This window comes from Colias eurytheme, chromosome 1 (assembly GCF_061535395.1).
Source record: "Colias eurytheme isolate Ceu_HAF_F1 chromosome 1, ilColEury1 Martin Lab GWU primary, whole genome shotgun sequence".
In the NCBI taxonomy this organism is placed as follows: domain Eukaryota; kingdom Metazoa; phylum Arthropoda; class Insecta; order Lepidoptera; family Pieridae; genus Colias; species Colias eurytheme.
In genome coordinates this window covers 4,374,965-4,396,132 of record NC_142980.1, presented here as the reverse complement: position 1 = coordinate 4,396,132, position 21,168 = coordinate 4,374,965, and the positions used below count along the sequence as shown (strand labels likewise).

The following is a 21,168-nucleotide window of genomic DNA, read 5'->3' as shown; positions in this document are numbered from 1 at the left end:
GGACTACCCACTACAGGGTATTTTACTATGACCGTAACATGAACTTGTCAGGCAAAAAAAAATTGTGCGAAACCATGCAAAATGGCCGTCACAGCCGAAAGGTTAATTCGGAATACAATAAAATATATCTATACCATCTATAGCCGATTATACAGCTAGCTACATTTTTAATCATCACTCTAACAACACTATCTCTACCAGTGTCCAAATAAAAAGGTATAACAATTTTTCAGCTAGTAAACTATCAAATATTTCTATGTTGGTGTATTTGGTCGCTTTCAAATAATTGATAAACGATGAACAATAAATAGTGAGGCGGGCGCTGGGCCAAGTCCCTGGTAGTATACGTCTGGATTGAAACAATTGGCTAGTATCGTTGCTCTTAAGGCACTATGTTTTGCGCATTTTTCTGATATAAGGTTTAATCAATAAACAATTTACTTGAGGTACATAAAATTTTGGAATTATTTTATTTTAGATATTGGTCACGTGTTAAAAGAGAAGAAATACTAATACGCGTTTTAATGGAGGCTTAGGCATATATTTTAACACAATATAATACAATAAGGCGCGGGACATATACAAGCGGCGCGGCGCGCATCGGGCGCACCGCGGGCGCACTGCCGGCGCGCCGCGGGCGCGCTGCCGGCGCGCCTCGGGCGCGCTGCGGGCGCGCCTCGGGCGCGCTGCCGGCGCGCATCGGGCGCGCTGTTGGCGTCCGAAAATGATATTTATATAGAGTGGTTAAATGCATTTTCTTCATGCATAATTTAGTAAAATTATGTTTTTTGTGCTAAAAGAGATTAACATTAATTTGAAAGTAACGATTTTGTTTTGATAATTCCTTGTAAGTAAATAGCGAGGATAACCCCACGATTGCAAATATATCTTTGTTGGAAATGTTGAAATTTACTTGGAAAATGTTATAGTACTTTTAAAGTAATTTTAAAGTAGTACTGGTGTAATGATGGAAGAAAAGAAGGTTAAAATAACACAAAATTTATATTGTACTAGCGGTCCGCCCCGGCTTCGCCCGTGGTACATATTTCGCAATAAAAGGTAGCCTATGTTCTTTCTCAGGGTCTAAAGATTATCTGTGCCAAATTTCATCAAAATCGGTCCAGTACCTAGTTTATGCGTGAAAACCATACATACATACATAAATACATACATACATACAAACCTATCCTCTTTATAATATTAGTATAGATGTTATAGTCAAAGTCCGATACACAGTCTCTTCGCGGAAGGACTGTTTTATCCTAGGTTTGGCCAAAGCCATCAGGCAATCCCCGAAATACATTTCAATTTCGCCCTTTGACTGAAGTATTTTTAGTCAAACCCAGGAGCTCCTAACTTTTCAGTCAAACGTCGAAAGTAAATTATTCTGTTTCGGTTTTGGCCTAGTCAATCCTAGAAGCGACTGCAATTCTCGGTCAAACGTTGATCTGAACATGTTTAAACAGGTTCATAATGTCTTTCGCGGACCGCGGTGTTCCGACTAGGACTAGTGCGCAGACAGAAAATATAAAAAAAAATAAAGAAAAGGCGATAGAAGGTCTTCAAGCTCAGGCTGATATTATGAAACAATTATCTGATCAAAAATTTCCGCCAATCGCGATTGGAAAAACTGTAACCTTACCTATTCCCAGCTTTGACAGAGCCAAAGGAGATGCTCGAAATGTTTTGGGTATCATACAAGATAAAACGGATGATGGTTTATACAGAGTAGGCACGAAACACGGGACAATAAACACACTTTTTTCGAGGAATCAAATAAAAGAATGCAAAGAAAAATTTCTTAAGATCGAAGATGTGCCTGACGTTCGGCTGTCTCTTAGAGAAATCAGTGCAAAGGATTCAAAATTTGGTGGCCAAGGCTTTATAAAATGCCACTGCAATAAAAAATGCTCTTCAAAATTATGCAAATGTAAAAGGTCTAATGTATTGTGCAATTCTAAATGTCATAATGACTCACCATGCCAGAATAAAGATTAATTTTTCATTTTAATTACCTAAGAAATGATTAAAACAATTAACATTAATGCCTCACCATGTAAGAAAAATGATTAATTTGTCACTTTAATTACCTAAGAAATTATTAAAACAATTAACAATAAAGTTAATGCCTCACCATGTCAGAAAAATGATTAATTTTTCATTTTAATTACTTAAGAAATTATTAAAACAATAAACATCAAAATTTTAAAAATGTTTTTTTTTTTATACTTAATCTTATACAAACTAACTTTCGTATATTCCAAAGCATTTATTTATTTATTTTATACTTTATTGCACATCGTACAAAAGGCTGGCCTAATGCCACACGGCATTCTCTCAAAGCATCTCAAATATAAAAGTGAAAATCACGTAAGCTGACCAATCAGGTGTCAGAACTGGCAGAGTTAAGCGGTTCTTAAGACTTGAAAGCTGCTTAAATGATAAAATGCTTCCAAATATACGAAGATAAGACACTTCATACCTATATCGGAGTTTGACTCGTCAAACCCCGATTTAATAAAATTGTGTTTTGACGTTTGCCTGACCAAATTAGTCTCTCCCAGGTTTGACGAAAATTGTTTAGTCAAAGGCCGAAAATTTACATTTGTTTGGGCTTTGACTAAGTCATTCAGTCTGACCCGAGGATTGACCAGTCCAACCTAGGAGCGCCGGAGCTTCGGAGTTTGCCTATAACATAGATAAAATATGGTTTTCAAACACAGGTTTACATTTAAACCATATAAATCTTATCATTAAAATCTCAGTTCAAAAGTATTTACAGTACTGATCATTCCACAATATTATTACAATTACAAATAAATAAAAAACACAATCAAAATCAGGATTATCTTTATTTCTGACATTGTAAATACATGGGAACTTTCATTATGCTCTTCTTCATTTTCACTTTCCCTACTGCCATCACCTGTGTAAATCATTTCATCGATTAATTCAATTCACCTTTAAAAACAAAACGAAGAAGGGTATGTAATAGCAGCTCTATATAATTCCACACAGAGAGAACACATTTTTGACTGACAGGCTACCGTCTCCTACCACCCGATTTGTTTTTGATTGTGTATGACCGTGAATTGACCTCTATTTGGATGCGATGGGGGAAGCGCGCCTGCGGTACGCCTGCGGTACGCCCGCGGCGCAACCGTGGCGTGCCGCCTCGTCGCCTTTCCAAAATTCTTTCATACAAAATGTATAAGAAGGACGTGGTGCAAAACAGATTCAAGAGGTACGCTTATGGCACGCCCGCGCCCGCGCCGCTTGTGTTTGACCCGCGCCTTAGGAAGTTCTTTTAGTAGGCGCGGCGTAAAATATGCTTTCATACGGATGTAATTTAGATAAATAGATAGTCGTAGATAACTTCATTAAATTAGTATGGAAGTTCGCAAAATTACCAGTAAAAGCCTGACTATGAAAAGCATGCCTGTTATTATATTATGTAGTCTAATAATATTTATTGTAACTGACGAAAAGACCACTGTTGTTTTCTTAAAAAATCTAGTTCAATTGAATTGTATAAAAATAGAATAAATGGGGCAGAGTATAAAGTTTAAATAAAATATCAATCAATCGATAACGCATCTAAAGATGAATTATTAACGAAGCAAGAACTTAAAACTAAACATAATAAAACGAAAAGAAATAAACATCACTGAACTCAGGCACAAATGAACACACAACCTACTCGAACAAATTGTCCCTTTATCAATAACGGTGAGAACGTTAAACTACAGTTAAAATGACAAAGTTATATCACGTATATGGTTCTATTATAGTACATGGAACTCTAATAGACTAGACGTCGGTAGCTGTTATTATTACAATAAAGTTTCTTAGCCAAGTTCGCGAAGTCTTGTACCTGTGTAGTGTGTTCTAATACTATTTCAGTTAAGCACTCTTGGAGTATTGTTTAATAAACATTATTATTTGTTTAGTAACATTATATTATGGTCAGCTGATAGAAAAATAGAGAAAACTTTTTTCAGTGTGGTCTTTCGAAAGTACTGAAAACTTGACTAAGAGATTTACTAATATAATAGCACTGCACAAAGGAGTTATTAGTATTACATTTATTTATTTATACTCATAGTTATTAGCGTCTACACTTACAGAAATTGGGTTTTATCTCTGATGAAAAGCTATAAAAATTAATACTCAGCTCCCTGTATCAGGCATTGCGCTTTCATTACCATCAACAAAACAAATTAATTAATTATTATGAATAAAAAGATAAGAAATAAAAGTGTAAACAACACGACAATCCCGCTTAAATATAAAATATAATAATGTTAAATATCAATTAAAAGTTGCGTAGGTCTTATTAACGAGGTACTTGTATATAATAATATCGTGAACATTTTTTAGATAAAAATAATATTACTTTGCAATGTTAACCGAAATTACATTCGGCCAATAAAATACATATTTAATTAAAATCCCTGTATTCCCTAGCATGTTTATTAATTAAGAACGAAGTGCTTATAATTCATATTATTATTTATTATGCGCAAATTTTCCTATCTTATATAGATTAGTTAATAACTAATTCCTAAGTTACTATGATAACTATGCTAGAACTAAAATTAACATTTCAATCCGAGTCAATCAGAATATAATTACTTGCCTAACTATATGCCTTATAAATGAAAAAGTAATTTTAACTATAAGTAGAAATGCCAATCAGTTGCTTTCAATCTTGCTTCATTCGAAATTGAAAAGTATACATTAGTATTGAATTCATATATTTGTATTAAACGGCCATGAATTAAAAGATTAAACGATATTATAAGTAGGTAGGTAGGACAAAGACAATTAGAGTAGGTATACAATATTGTTCAAATATTTTCTTAGTCTGTTCCACTTGCATTAAAGAACCATAGGGTTTGCGCTGAGAGGTCTGAGCTTGGTCCTTTCACGTGGTTGGCAAAGCCGTGCTACCACAATGTAGCCGATTCACACTCGCTACGACTACATGCTATATAATTCACTTGAAACGTTGTAGCATGATATTGTCTTTGCATACTATTAAATAAACTCATCACGTTTGTAATGGTGCTAATATTTATTCGTACACGTATGCATGTGTGATGCAAAAACATGAGTCTAAATTAATACAAACAGCGCATTGGGCAGCGAGCTCGCATTTATGAATAAACTTTGAATTAAGCTAGATAATATTAATGCTAGCTTTTAGATACTTCACACCCTCTTGTTGATTTTACGAGACGAATAATCATATAGAAAAAAGAAATTCAATGAATTGATAGTTTGACAGTTCTATTGGTCCTTCGAGGCTACATGGCAAAGTATAAGGTATATGGTCTTGCCTATTTCCGAATAATTTAGATGATATTATTATTATTTATACAAGGTTTTTGTTTGTCCTGCTAATTATTTGGTAACATAGATTTACATAAGTAAAATATTCGTTTCAAAAATACTAATAGCTTTTTTTAAATGTTGTAAGTAACATAATTATATATATAATTTGCGAATATATCTTACCATAAATGTATGTTCTACTTGTATATAACACATAACAATATTGTATTTTTGCACTATAACTTTAACATAGGAAAACCAAACGCATGCAATGGATTCCATCATCCATTTCTAAGACGTATCATAGTTATAACGATACTTGATGCTTTCCTATATAGAGATATTCTTATTTATTTCTATTACAAAATTGAACAAAGAACTATGGTTCAGTAAATATTTATGATGTCCAGGAGGAAATGGAGCAATAAAAAGATAAATACTTACGTTTCTAATTTTGTTTATGTACGTAATATTTGTTTACTCTTTCTTCATATTATATCACTAGTATTGAGTTTGTTTTTAAGATTAAATAATATTTTTAGTAACGAATCTTTAGAGTTTCTATGTACCTATTACAAATAAAAAATCTTAGATATTGTAATGATAAGAAATTATTATTCTTAATATATAAGAATGTATTGTTATTGTGTAGTACCTATTATCTTTGGTGCTCTGGACTATGTATTAAAATATTATAAATTTAAGAGATGTTTAGATAAATTATGAACAAGATCAAAATTAAAGTAAGATATTTGGTCAATTATGTACCTAATAATTACTAAGCGCGCGCAGAGACTTTTTTAAGAACAAAAAGCTTTTTTAGCGGTAATGGGAATTTGAAACTAACATTGTTTGGGAAAATGTAATATTCTAAGTAAGCATTCGGAGATATAATGGTAATCTAATATTATTATTACTAGAATATTATAAGCTTTAAAGATTTTTCTATTAACTATAATAAAACCGTCCGAGTTAATCAGATGGTTTCAATTGAGATTTCTGTAGTTCTTACTAATTACTTTGGCTGATATTCAATACAATACAATACAAAAAGATTTATTGCAACCAAACAACACAATGGTATGCTTATACATTCTAAGACACCATCAAAAAATACAAAAAAAATACAAAAATAAAATAACATGATAACAATCGAATTATAACTGTTAATAAATTTTACTAACAACTATATGGATATTAAATTTATCTGAAATAAATGAAATAAATAAATAAAATAAATTAATTATATCAAACTTGCATTGTAGCTGCAAAAAAGGCCCTGGCTCAGCATAATGTTGCAGAGGCAAACTCCATTCGGAAAGTTATTGAATGAATTATTATATTAAATAATAAAATTTTAGAATAATTATTACCTTAAATCTATACACAATCTTACAATTGTTGTTAAGGCTTAAAATAATTAGTAAAACTGGCTAAAATGTTTTATAACAATTATTATCTAACCTATTAATAAAACAACATTATTAAAAGAACGAGCCATAAAAATACCGCTAAGCATCAATAATATTATCCAAGAAACACAATACTTCCCTAAGACGATGAATAAAATACCAAAAGAAGCCAACAATAAGCATAATTTAAAACGGCGAAACCAAACCAATGCATTGTTTGGACCTCGAGTTTAATGTAATCAAAAGTTTTGCTTTAAAACAAAATAAATGTCCCACGAACAATATTAAAACGCGTGTTTTAATAACAATCATCTGCAGTGAACTTCTAATTCGCTTTTATTGTTTAAACATATTTCACTTTTACCAACTTAGTTCATTTTTCAAGCTCAATTCGTAATCATTATAAGGACGGTTAATTTATCTTGCTACAAATGGTAAGCATTTAATATGCCTTAATTTACGGGTGTATCTTTTATGAAATATGATTTTGAGTACGCTGTTATAAAACATATTTTTGTCCAATTATTATTATTTTATTTCTATCCAATATTCTAATATTAGGCAAATCTAAATGATTATTGTCACGTGGCATCCAGTAAATAGGTACAGCTTTGATGCCTAATTTATATACCCACATACAGCAACATAATAATATTACGTTTCGATCCTGAGACGTACCTATTACGGTCATTGTATGATACGTTGTATGATAATCCTATCGGAGGCATATGCATTCTATCCGATATGACACAGAATACGTCTTTCTATGCAATTTATCACCTTGATGCGTTCAGCTTAGTATTTGATTTCCTGCTTATTGAACTCAATGTAGGAGGTGATTGGGTGAGAACTAGCGGAAACTGCGGTTATACAAGCCACACGTACAAACTTTGTGTGAGTGTTTTCTTGTTTGCGTTTGTGTACTGCAAGTGTAACTTATAGATAGACTTTAAAGGAACATGATTAAGTAGACGATGTTTAATTCATATAATTAAAGATGATGTGATATGTGATTTCTTTTGTTGAGCGTCATAAAAATCATCCGTCGAATTGTTAAAAATACAATGGAAGTTGGAAGCCTATTTGTTTTTAAAAAGACATCACTATTTCTTGTGAAAAACTATTAGTGACTTTTATTCATATTGTAGAATGAATAAAAGTTAAATAAAATCATTAGAACCTCTAATTCCTGAACCAATACCAAAGCCTATCAATTAGGCAAGGTCTCACAAAATCTATCACGACACAACCAAAGGCCGACTCAATAATTTGAGATTTGAACCTTTCTCACAATTTATTAGGAATATCGAACTCATACCACAAGCTTGTAAGGTAACATCACAATCATAACCCTAATCATGTGGTTGGGTAACTAATCAATTATATTATCAACAATAATGTTTAGCTTGAGGCGTTAATATGGCGAAACGCTAACATTAGAGTACATGGAGTATTAAAACAATAGTATGCATTAGGCAAATAAGATATGAATGAATTGCATTCACCTTGCTAGTCATCACTCTCGTGATACTAAAATATGTAATATAACATATTAACTGTACATATTTTGAAGCACTTAGCATTATACTTATCTAAGAGCTTTTATTAGGATTCAACGGCGAAAGAAATACCTGGAATCTATATTATCATAATGGTTAATAAGAACACCAAAATCATTACATCTTAAGCTCTCCAAACAAATAAATTCACTACTGTTTCGACAAATATAAAGGGTATTTGTATTAAGGTCCGAAATAATTGCTGACGCAGAAAAACAAATCGGAAGGCGTTGAATTTTATCGTCCTTATTTCACAAGGGTTAGACAGGTCAGGATTGCTCCAGTGTCATAAATCTATAGCCAATAATGGCTCTGGGATACTCTAACTATTTAGTACGGACGGACCCAACAAGTTAATCTTACGTATGAGTTTCAGATCATACAATAAAATGTTTCTACCTTTTATAGACGACTTGTGTTGACGTTTACCGTCGTGAATGTTGGTGTATAATTATGTGATAATATTATTAATGTACTGAAATTTAAGGAAATAAATTAAGCGTGCCCTCACCTACCCCCACCTCTTTGTTCAGAATATGTTTTACTGATAAGTAACCAGTACCTAGTAGATATGTGATCAAATCATCTCTATTCAAATAAGTATGACATTATATATTGATATTATAATTATATTTTAGTATAATTTTGAAATGTAATGTTTTAATGGATGTATTTTGTATCGGCGTAGCTCATTGCTACGACAGTTACCAAAGATACAATACAGTTGTAATTTTGACTTAGGTACTGGTAGTTTGTTAAAACCTAAATTATAAAGTTGCATCTGAAATCTCCCTAAATACCAATACATCAAGAACAGAAACAACTAGTAAACTACTAAAATAGATTTTAATCGTGCATGTTCATTACGTAACATGTTATACGGCTCTCCGCAGAACATTTGAATGTGAGTTCCTAAAGTCCCAATATATCTCCATAAACGTTAGTTCTAGAGAACGGAGCATAATATAATGCATAATTATTGCTCAAATGTACTAGCTTAGGCCGGGGAAACTTTTATAACTATACTTATAAGCCAAGCGTAATTTTGTTTATTTTTAATTTTTAACTTCGCCCGAGAAGATAGTAGTTTTACAAACTTTCCTGCTAGGGTAGGCTTATCACGCGTTTACGGCCCGGCAAAATGTAGCTTATAAATCGTAACTTGCTTTAAGATAATAAAATTTCATCTTAGTACCTACCACAGAGATTTTAAGTATGCGTCGACTCGGCTTCCGAGCTGAACTCTGTGTTATTACACTGCGGTTTAAAATATGACTTGAAATTATAATAATATTATATTGTCGTATATTTTGTAGAATAAAGTCTGTGCCGTTACGGTGAAAGCGTAGATTGTTATCTCATTATTATCATATTTACAGTGATTTATTGTTGCAAAATGTTGCAAAAACACCCAAATAAAATTGAAATGCCATTTTATCGGTTAGTGAAAGTTAAAAATTCATTTAAGGGCCAAGGTATACTTTTTTACAACAGAATTCCTCATAGTATCAAAGTGTAGTAGTGCTTAATTTAAAAATTATGTAAAAAACGTATTAGTTCAGAGAGCCTATTACAGCATTAAGGAATATATGGAAGATAAAAACCCATGGAGGATTGTCGCGTAAAAACCACAGGACAGTTCTCTGGCATAATATTATTATATACAGTTACATATTTTGTAAAATTAAATTGTAATACTGATATGTTTTAAAAGAGCAACTATGGAGTTTCTTGTCGGTTCTTCTCCATAGATACTACTTTCCGAATCGGTGGTAAATGTAAAAAATATGTATTGACGTTTCAAAATTTCATATCCACTGAAACTATATAAAAACATTTAACATTATTTGTTGGAGTTGTATTGAGAGTGCCCTATTTAACAAATGCGTGTAAAGGATAACTATAATGCAACTTTATGATATACCGGCGCGATGTGAAAACGTTGGCATTTATATTTTATACCGTAACAATATAAAGCTGAAGTGTATCACTTTTAATTGAATGAGTCTTATAATATTATTGTAATTACTATAGTCATAGATAGTTGACCGCCTCCTCGGTACAGTGGTTGACGCGTGAGCGTAACACCGAGGGGTCCTGGGTTCGATTCCCGGTGGAGACGAAGAAAAAAAATGTCTTGGTTTGGTAGGACACAGAAGACTGATCACCTACTTGTCCCTAAAGAAAATCGATCAGTGAAACAGATGTATAATGCATCTGCCCCTTACCCCACTTGGGGACATGGGACTTCACTTTTTATAGTCATAGATGAATCTTGATTGCTAAAATTACGTTAACACATTTGCTACGCTTTTTAATAATAATACAAATTTTCTACATTTTTTTATGTTTGTATGCTTGTTTTATTTTGTTTTAGATAATTTGAACTAAAGCGTAGAACTCTACGGAGTTAGTTTAGTAATAACTAACACTAAACTACTTACCTACTTGTCAAAAAATAAACAACATTTTATTACACATAATAATATCATGTTTCTACAAATATATATTTCTTTATATTTTTCTCTACTCTAGTTCAATTTATATAAAAAAAGAGAAGTTTTGTATAGCTATACTTTGGACAGTGAATTTTTATTTTGTTTGGTGAAATAAAATCCACTTTATTCTATACAAAATTAACGCCAATAAAATATTCACGCAAAGCTATTTCATAGCTTCAGAGCTAGATTAAAAAATGTTTTGAATGGATATAGAATATTCCATTAACAAGCTAAAAGTTTGTACATTCTAACAATGAAAATAAAATTTCAACAATTATATGAAACCAAATCAATTTAAAAATAAGCAATGTATATGAGAGTAACTGGAATAATAGAGGTATTAATAATTTATAAAAATAAATCAGATCAGATTGGATTATATTATTATGTTATCAAAAACAACTTTGACACAAAACTAATACAATACGTCTTGAACAGATTGGAATCGCCATCCTTAGTTGTTTTGACATACTTTAAGCATATTTCAGATAAATATATTATCTTCCCATATTCATATATTTTTTGTCATTAGAACCTTGACTACGAAGCTATACCAAACAAACTCTTGAAACTTGTCTTTGTATATTCTAAGTACTGTCACCAGCCAAGCTTTTACAATAACGAGAAAACTAATTTTAATAAAATTAAAACAACCTTCAACAATTAAAGACAACCATATTTGTTCTGGTTTAAACCGGTTTCGTGTAGGAAAGCGGCTATACTACGTTGATGGTTCGGATTCGTTAACGAATTTGCTATGAGAGCCATGTACAGTACTAATTCGCCGATGCTGGACAGTTCTGATAGAGTGATATGGAGTACAACCTGAATTTCCATTGGCGGAATCATATGCATATTTTGTCAATCCACTCTAGCATATATTAAGCTTTCAGCTTTCTGCCAGCGGCTTCACCCGTACTGTCTAAAACTTTATAGATACTGAAACCTCGAAGAACCATGCTATGTTTTGGTGAAACCAGAATAAAATTAAGTAATTTTTGAGTATATCGCGAACAGTCATACAAACGCGAAGATGGACTTTTATTATTAAATGTAATGACGAGCATGTCATACGACATATCGACTGTTCTTTACATGTTTTTATATCGTTTACTCTTTTTGTGGTAGAGAAATTCTTTCACCCATATCCTGCATCGTGAAATTAGAAAATGGAAAGCTGTGGCTAAAAAACATTTTATGATTTTTCAATATACTCAGCTAAAGGCAAGCTAACGTGTTCATTTACATGGAAAGGTGTGTTTTTATTTATTCTTAAATCTATTATTCGACTCATTACTTTATAACATTGAAAAATATTATAGTGTGGTTGCATTTATGTATGTCCTCGTTTATTACAATGTTCTTTAGCAGGACAATATAAGATTTTTCTTCGTTGTAATAAAAGGATTCACCACACAATATTTATTACAATATTTTTACCATAATATTCTTTCTTTTATTAAATGCATAGGTAACTATTTAAGAGCGTTTTGTTTCAAACAATACTCTAAACAAAGTAAATGGCAAAAAGAATCAGCTAAGTATGAGGTATATGTTCACTCAACCTAATCAGCAGCAGGGATTTCAAGTTAATTTGCCGCTCACTTGTGGAGTGCAAAACGGAGTTCTGTCCTTTGTAAGTGTGTAATGATAATAAATTGTCCCCGTCTCTTCTCTGATGAGGGAATTTATTTTATAGCCGTTCTATGTAGCTATATAAAGACGCAATTGGTCAGTGGACATGGCCAAGCCGTGTTTTAGCTTTTAGCGACAATTAACGATTCGATTCACTCGATGGAATAGAAATATGCGAAGTTGCTAGAATTGACGTTTACCGTTGTAACTTTTAACGTTTTGTGACATTTTTTTTTTATTTTTTTTCGTCTTCACATAGATCAATGTTATTAAATTTTTACGTCTGTTAACGCCTTATTAATCCTAATAATAAAAAAAATAATCTATAAATTACTACCTACATCTTGACACATACCATAGAATTAAATAATAAAGGGACAAATCCATTAAACCAAACTATTTTCGAGTACTACCTATGTACATAACACTAACGCTATCAGTCCCCGTATCCACAAATCGCCACGATTTGACCAACGTGCGTAATCAAATGAGCAGTGGAACCTGGAGCTGCTAACTATACCTAAATTTACTAACTAACCAAACTGGAAGAATTGCGTGCTTAATTATTAGTCTACAAATCAACCCGAATAAGCTAGTTATTCGGCCGCAAACTGAGTTTAAATAAGGTTTAAACTTAGTATAAACACGTGTCAAACTATGTTTAATAACTAACTATTTACATACAGAAATAAAGCCTAGACTTTTCAGTTGAACTGAGCTGGATTTCATTGCCGGAATACCTAATAAATCTGAGCGAAATTACGTATACGCCTTATATTATAATGAGAATCCACATTGGTATAGTAATGTTCAGGTAATACCAACGCGAACGTAGTATAATTATGCAATAATATAAAAACGACATTTCTAGAGAGTTCAATTCCTAAGCTACGCCAATTTTATACACAATACAAAAAAATAGAAGATTATAAAATCTGTTAGATATTCATTTACTATTAATACGCATACTACATTAGTCTAATCGTAGATTTATAATAAGTACTTTATTAGTGCCATTGTACATAAATTTGCATTCATCCCTTTCACAATTATCTACATTTTAAAACCCCGTAACTTTTGTGAATTAAACAATGTCACCGCCGACGATAGCTGAATTTAATAAAGACATCTCTCAAAAGTATTTCCATTTCATAATAGTCGAGAAACTCTCTCACAATTGGCAGGAAGAGACAAGATCATTAAAATTCATAAGTGAAAACGAATCGCATGTTATTACCCGTACAATTTATCCGAGTTAAACGTTCCGAGTAAATTTAAGATTCGCTGCCACCTCGTAAATTGGCCGCATTATGTTGGTTCAAAAATTGATGGTTAGCCAACATGGAACAACACAAATGTATGAATTAGTCGGCTAATGGATGTTGAGTTACAATCAGTACTTGTACATTCGCAGTGTACGAAATGTAATTATGTGCGACGAGTGACCACACGTGAAACCAAATTATAAAGGCCCTAAGTGTCCAAGCAAATACAATTTTCATTCGTTTCTAAGTTACGTGAGACCGTTAATTCAATGAGGGGTGTTTTTTGGACAAGTATTGCTAATGGACTAAAACGTTATAATTATGTAGTTATTTTAACAGTCGAAATCTAATTTGTAATAATATGTAATAAAAAGGAACTTTTTTACTATAACATAAATTAGACTTTATTAAGTAAGTATTCGAAAGGATTATTTTTATATTCTTACACTTTTAAATAATCTAAGAATTTTTCTTTCTTATTAATCTGTAGGTACTAAAATGTTTCATTGTTTTCTATTATTCCTTTAGATAGCAATGCGTCCGTTTATTTCATTGATACTACAGCTTCAAGATAGGCAGAGATATAGGTATCATAAAGCGAATATAATACTCTTATACGTATAGATCTCTACATGCCAGTGCCCCTTAAAATCCCCTTTACAAAACGGTCCAAGAACGAATGGATATCGAATATTCTATATAGATCATATTCATTCGAATCTCCTTGATATTCACGAAAACGGATCTCATGACAGAATGTAGCCTTTCAAGACTAATAGAGCTTAGCTTAGAATTAGGTTAGCGTATTCTCAGTTCGGATATCCACAACGAAGAAGCGATTTTGAATGATGAAATGCGTGAATGAAATGCATGTTTGGTGTGACGTCACCATAGATATTATATAGCATAAGGGCAGCGATAATACAACACAATATAGGTATGTATACTTTTTGGTGCAATAATAAATAATACCTTAATTGGTCCAAACAGATTCCATGCTAATGTTTGTTTAAATTGAACAAATGTCAACGCCTATTTATTATAGTTAACGGTATATCGCATTGTTTAGCAAAGCTCTTTGTGATAATGGATTTGTATCCATCCAGAATCGGTGAATGTATGAAAAGGTCGCTTTTGTACGCACAGCGTAATGTAATTTCCATGCAATTTGGGCATTAATACAATTATTCTAGGAACTTGGTTAATCATTGTTCAGTTAAATAGTTGTGTATAGAATTTTACGAGCAGGAATTTGATATATGTTTTGCATATGTCATTATTTTCATTATTATAATACGTATTAATTAATAGCATTGTTTATTTGCCAGCCATCTCTGCTAACAATATCGAATGGTGTGGATGAGTTTTCGAACTATATAAGCTACTAGCTTACCGCCCGTTGCTACGCCCGCTTTTTCTAAAACCTAATAAATTATATGCTAGAACCTTCCCCTTGAACCACTCTATGTATTAAAAAACCGCATTAAAATTCGTTGCGTAGATTTAAAGATTTAAGCATACAGGACAGAGAAAGCGACTTTATTTTATACTATAGGTACTAGAGGTCCGCCCCGGCTTCGCCCGTGGTACATATTTCGCAATAAAAGGTAGCCTATGTCCTTTCTCGGGTATCAAAATATCTCCATACCAAATTACATGCAAATTGGTTCAGTAGTTTAGGCGTGATTGAGTAACAGACAGACAGACAGAGTTACTTTCGCATTTATAATATTATAGTATGGATAGTGATATATTATAGAGGTATCATAAATGACTGTGGAATTAATCGGTTGAGTAGTACAGAATGAAACTAGTTGTTTGGTAAAGTTAATGAGGCGAGAATCAAAGGTAGAAATTACATTATCAACTTACTCTAATGAATTTATTTCCTAAGCGTCGTAACGAAATGGATCGGTAGTCTCACCACATCACGGGATTATTCTCAAAGGAATACTCAGAACACTTTATAATGATAATTGCGAACAATTACATTAATTAAATTGAAGAATGAGGTACGAGGTACGGAGTGAAGGAAATTTTATAAATGTTATTTTAGCAAAAGAATTTCTGTCACTATTTAAATAGTACATACTATAGTGATAACATAAATTAAGATAGTGTTTTGTGCGTATTGATTTATACTTTTTAGTTTTTGCTATTTAAAAATTGTCTATTTCGCAAATAGAGAAGATTATCCTATTCGCCGTGCTTATTAGCGCATGTAACTAATAAAATACCATAATATTTACTTTAAGATATAATGTTCAAACGATCGCCTAATTGTCGTCGCGATTTATTTCATCAATTAAACATCACCTCCTCCATCTTCAGCCAAATCAATGTTTTTCAAAATTATACGTGAGATTTCATAATTAATAAAGGGAAAAACTTAGTTTTACAATAAAAACACAAAAGTAACCATTCAAACATATAATTAATATCATCCACCACCACCACCAACAAATTCTAGTAAATTTGAATTGATTTGATTTGAATAAAATAATATGAGTAATAACATTTTGTATTTTTGTAACTATTACTGCTTAACAGCAGATAATAACATAAAGATTTTGAATTTATTTCATACTTACATCTTCATTTAAAACAACTTAAAAATTCTTAAAATACTTATTATGCAATGATGCAATTTAACCTGAAGGTGAACAAATCTTTCTATGCAATCAAAACATCGTTCAATAATGCTTTATCAGAAAATCAGTGGTTCTACGAATGACATTCTTACAATAAGCGGTGGCAGAGAATTTCACAACAATATCGCGTCGAGTTACGAAAAATTGAATAAATAAAGGTTTTCCGAATAATGTCGGCTAAAAGGATAAAAGCATGCCAAAATGAAATAAGAAAATTTACAGATTTTTTGAAATCCTCTGGATTTTCGCGGCCTCTGTCTGCGTAAACAATTACCTACCTACACCTTCAGGTATTACATTGGAATTTTTGTATGGAAATGCATAAACTACAAAACTATGGATATCCACTATCCAGGCTTATTATCTATAAAATAAAAAGAAAATAATTCAATATTCAACCAATATACACCAGCATCACTTCTGCTACCAAATTAATGATCTTCTTAGCTTTCGACTTGTCCACTCTCGTGAGCTGTCTTACTAAATTATCGTAGTCATTGCCTTTTCGTATCGACTTGATGACTTGTTCCTTTGTTTTAGGGTCATATTTAGCGTAAACTTTTTCCCAGAGCATCTTCAAAATCATTCCGTCGACGGCCTTTTCATCATAGTGATCAGCGCTCACCTGAAACGAACAATTAATAATATTTATAGTAACAATATTATGAAACTTTTAATTTGAAATAGCCGCCTTTTTTGTCAAATCCGTCTCTGGTCACTCTAATGTCACTAGTTATAGTCTGTGGTTTTCATACTTATTGATTTGCGTCACTAATCTTTCTTATATATATATAAAAATGAATCGCAAAATGTGTTGGTAAGCGCATAACTCGAGAACGGCTGAACCGATTTCGATAATTCTTTTTTTATTATATTCCTTGAAGTACGAGGATAGTTCTTATGTAGAGAAAACGTAAACATGTACCACGGGCGAAGCCGGGGCGGACCGCTAGTAATTAATAAAACAAAGTTATTAAGCAATTATCGTTTAACTTACAAAAATAATTGATTCGTAACTTTTTATTTATGACCTTTATGATAGACTGGCTTTACCCTTGACTTCGTTCGCGTAGGGGTTAATTAGACGCTTTTCCCACTCGCGTAGGTATCGCAGGGTCATAATATTATAATGATGTATTTATGTTAACATATCATAGGTGTTTATTAGAATTTGTCTTCAATTTTTTCCTTTATTTATTTGCAACAATTTACTGTCTAATTTACTGTCTAGAAATGCATACAGATATACAGATAGAAAGACAAAAAAAGTTTGAATATGTTTTTTATTCTATAAATTTAAATAATTTGGAAAATCCAAAAGTGCACGCCTCATAATTTTTTTTTAATAAATATTTATTAATTATTATTTTTGTTTATTTAATAACAATTAAACCACATCGAATCAGACCCTGAAAAATGAAAGGGTTCTATTCCTGAGCATACTCAAGCGTAAGAGAAAAAAAAAGACTCGATTAGTAAAGTGTTTTGGGTCGCTATCGTGTTAACAAGAAAAAGGATCCGCACATACAGACACACGGACGTCCAAGACAGAACTTTTTTAAACTGTTTTTTAACTAGTTTAAATAACAAAAATGACATCAAAAATATCATGAACGTTAAAAATAGTGTTTTTTCTTAATATGTGTGTGTATGTATTATCTTACAAGTGCAATGTATGATACATAAAGACATTTTAAGTTTGAAAAATCAGATGTTTTGCGCGAAGTGACAGGTAGTACCCACCTCAACGCTTCGCTTATGAGGCGTGCAAAATTATTTGGGAAAAAGCAGATATTTTGTAATAACTTTACTTTTAAATTTTATTTATCTATAGATATTATGTGTTTTTCAACTGGTGTAATAAAATAGTAAATTTTTCCTCCATTAGTTTGATAAAGCAACCCGAGTCAAAAATAATTTTTCATCAACTTTTTTTTCGAAATTACGAAAAATCATGAAGTAAGGAACCTCCGTCTAAATTTTAAAGACCTATGCAACAATAATTATAGACGTAACGCGGAGGCAAGTATCAAATATTTTTTTTAATTCCCACTTGAATGTAAGTAGGAACTTTATAAATTAGATACATAAAATTATATAAAAAAAAACTTTTTGGATTAATTATTACGATGACGCAAAATTAATTTTTGTAAACCCACCATATTTTTTTCTAAATTATCGGAAATTTTGTTTAAAAACCCATTAAAAAAACTGCAACAAAAAGCCGTTAGCTGTGTTTGAGATTAGCGCATACAACTATACAAAAATCGAACGAAATGTTTTATGGAATATGGTTATAAAAAAGAGAATAATCAAAGGAAATTCCTCAGGTTGAAATCTGGCTACAAGAGCTTAAAAGGAAAGTGAAGAAATCTTTCAATTGAAAGCAATAAAAAAAGCTACAAAATCATCATAAAAAGTTATTCTTGAAAATTTATGAAAAAAAATTTTTTTTTTTCGCTTTAAACTCCAATAAAATATTAACAAAAACTTCTTGAAACACTTGTCAATGTCAAACAAACTTTTCTATCCCAAAAAATATTCATCATTTAACTTACTATGAAATTCTCCAGGAGAATGATCACAATATAGAAAAAGAATACAAAACGAGACATGTCTGCCCTTCGCCAACACTCGCACGAGTATAAGAAATAACCGAAGCTGGGAATTTTTCAACATCCACCTTTTTCCACACAAACATTACTGAGAAAAATATCATGTGTGTGTGGGTGTGTGTGTGCTATTAAATTCATTATTGTGAAAAACATTTTTCTTCTTGTTATTGTAGTGGCAAATCCATGAATAATATCTTATTGTACAAGCTCATTATTATGTGCTATATTATATACAATGCATTCTATTCATATTATAAACACGTCAAAATATGCAAAAATATATTTTGATTTAAACTGCGCATTCATTTTTTAAAATATTTCACTTTTTTGTCCATAAAGGATTACGTTTAATTTGAAATCGATATGATAACATGTTTTACAAAGTTTATATACAACTAGCAAAAGTTCAATTCATATTGCCACCACGTCAAAATAAAGATAGTGTATGAAATAAATATTATTCCGATTTAAACTTCAATCTCGTTTTTTTATTAACTTTTTCTGTATAAAGCCGATGGCCGTACGTTGGGTGTGAAATCCTGAAACCATATGAAATATATTATATTTTGCAAAGAATCAATAAATTTAACATTTTATATTTTAAAAAAATCGGTTTTAAGTGTCTAAGGCACACCCCAGACCCTCTTGAGCGAATTTTTAAATAAAAAATTATATAAATTATAAAGCATTTGAATGCTATAAAACTAAAAATATCAAATACACAGTTTGCTGAAATAGAACTCAACCGAAATTATAGTTCATATTTGGAAAACGCATAGCCACAACATTAATAGCCTAGGACCTAGGTCTTATTTGCAGGAGATGAAATAGGTCAAAATGTATGGGCAACAACTCTACCGCGATAACGTGAAATACCCACAAGAAAAGCAATAACTTGTTATTAGTAAATATGCACAAATCAGAGTAATGAAGTATGAAAATAAAAGCCAAGTATTCCAATGTTTTCCATTCTATCAGTTGCAATATATACAGCCTGTCTAATGGTGTGAATACACTAAGCAAATGAATACGAATGAACTCATCGGAAAAGCCAAGCTCATTCTACCGAAAAATGCTTCTTCGCTATTCAAAAAAGGTGCTTCGAACCCACAGACTGCTTCAATGTGTTCACGGCCTAATGTTGGAATTTTATGTCTTTGTCACTGAAAATCCGATAGACTGATTCATGTATTAAAAGCTTATTACAAAATGTAATTTAGGTATAGTCCTGTGAAATAATACTATAGTACAGCATGGAATTGATGTTATTAATAAAATATTTGTCCCCTGCCCGTAGGTAAGGTACCTGCAAAGCTTTATTTCGTCCTTAATTTTGATACTAACTACATGCGGTTATACTTTTCATACGCTCTGAGTAAATTCTTATATACGGTCTATACCACAGTCTATACATATAACTAAAACAATCAGTTTTAAATCGTCATATACCAAGTTAAAAGTACAAAGTTTTGTATGTATTTTCAATGATAAAACTCATCCAGATTAAAAATTACGACAATTCCTCAGCTTATATACTGAACAAACACACGATTACATTGTACCGCTATCACAACAATGAATATGTTTAAAAGAAAAAACGCGATATTTTAATTTCGCAAGGCGAGGCAAGATTTAAATAAATAATCCGGAGAGTTTCAAAAGTGTTCCGTTTTCAAGAGGTTATGTTGATTATTCAGAAAAGACTAAACTACAAAGCGAGGTATATTCAAACATGCTCAGTTTTAAGCCTTTTGTAAACATAGCTGAATTTACAGCTGTTCACACTATTTCAATTGCAAATACTTCCCGTCTACTTTCGAGATTACCCTTTATTTCGGGACACATGCATTAAGTAGCTTTTTAACGTTATAGTCCGGGATCCATCGCCCATTTTTGCAAGTGATTACTATCAAGCTAATTTTTCGTGAGTAGCTTTATTTTGATGAGATACCCAATAATTTCATGTACGAAACTCTCGATTGTGGTAGCTACCAGAGGAAACAAGGATAAAATATTTTGATTTGATGGTTCTCAAATATTAAATCGGTTCTGCCATTTACTAGAGGTGAAAGGGAAAAGCTGAAAGTCTGTGAAAGTAGAAGGATATGGCAGCGGGAGGATAGCCATACCCTGGAAATTTTGAACTCTTTTGCAGCTAAGTTTTTTAGCTCAGTTTAGTAATAAATTTTTTTT

The 21,168-nt window shown here is 31.8% G+C and overlaps 1 protein-coding gene and 1 long non-coding RNA gene across 2 annotated transcripts in view; one reads left to right on the top strand and one right to left on the bottom strand.

Moving 5' to 3' along the window:
* LOC149910973 (glutamate receptor 1-like) overlaps nucleotides 1–21,168 on the top strand; it is a 147,556-nt gene that overhangs the window by 22,137 nt on the left and 104,251 nt on the right. The gene's annotated exons all lie outside the window — the stretch shown is intronic.
* On the bottom strand, nucleotides 16,125–18,982 carry LOC149910974 (uncharacterized). The gene is made up of 2 exons (XR_016457064.1): nucleotides 18,919–18,982; nucleotides 16,125–16,985 (listed from the first exon to the last, which is right to left on the bottom strand). It is a non-coding gene; the product is annotated as an uncharacterized LOC149910974 (long non-coding RNA).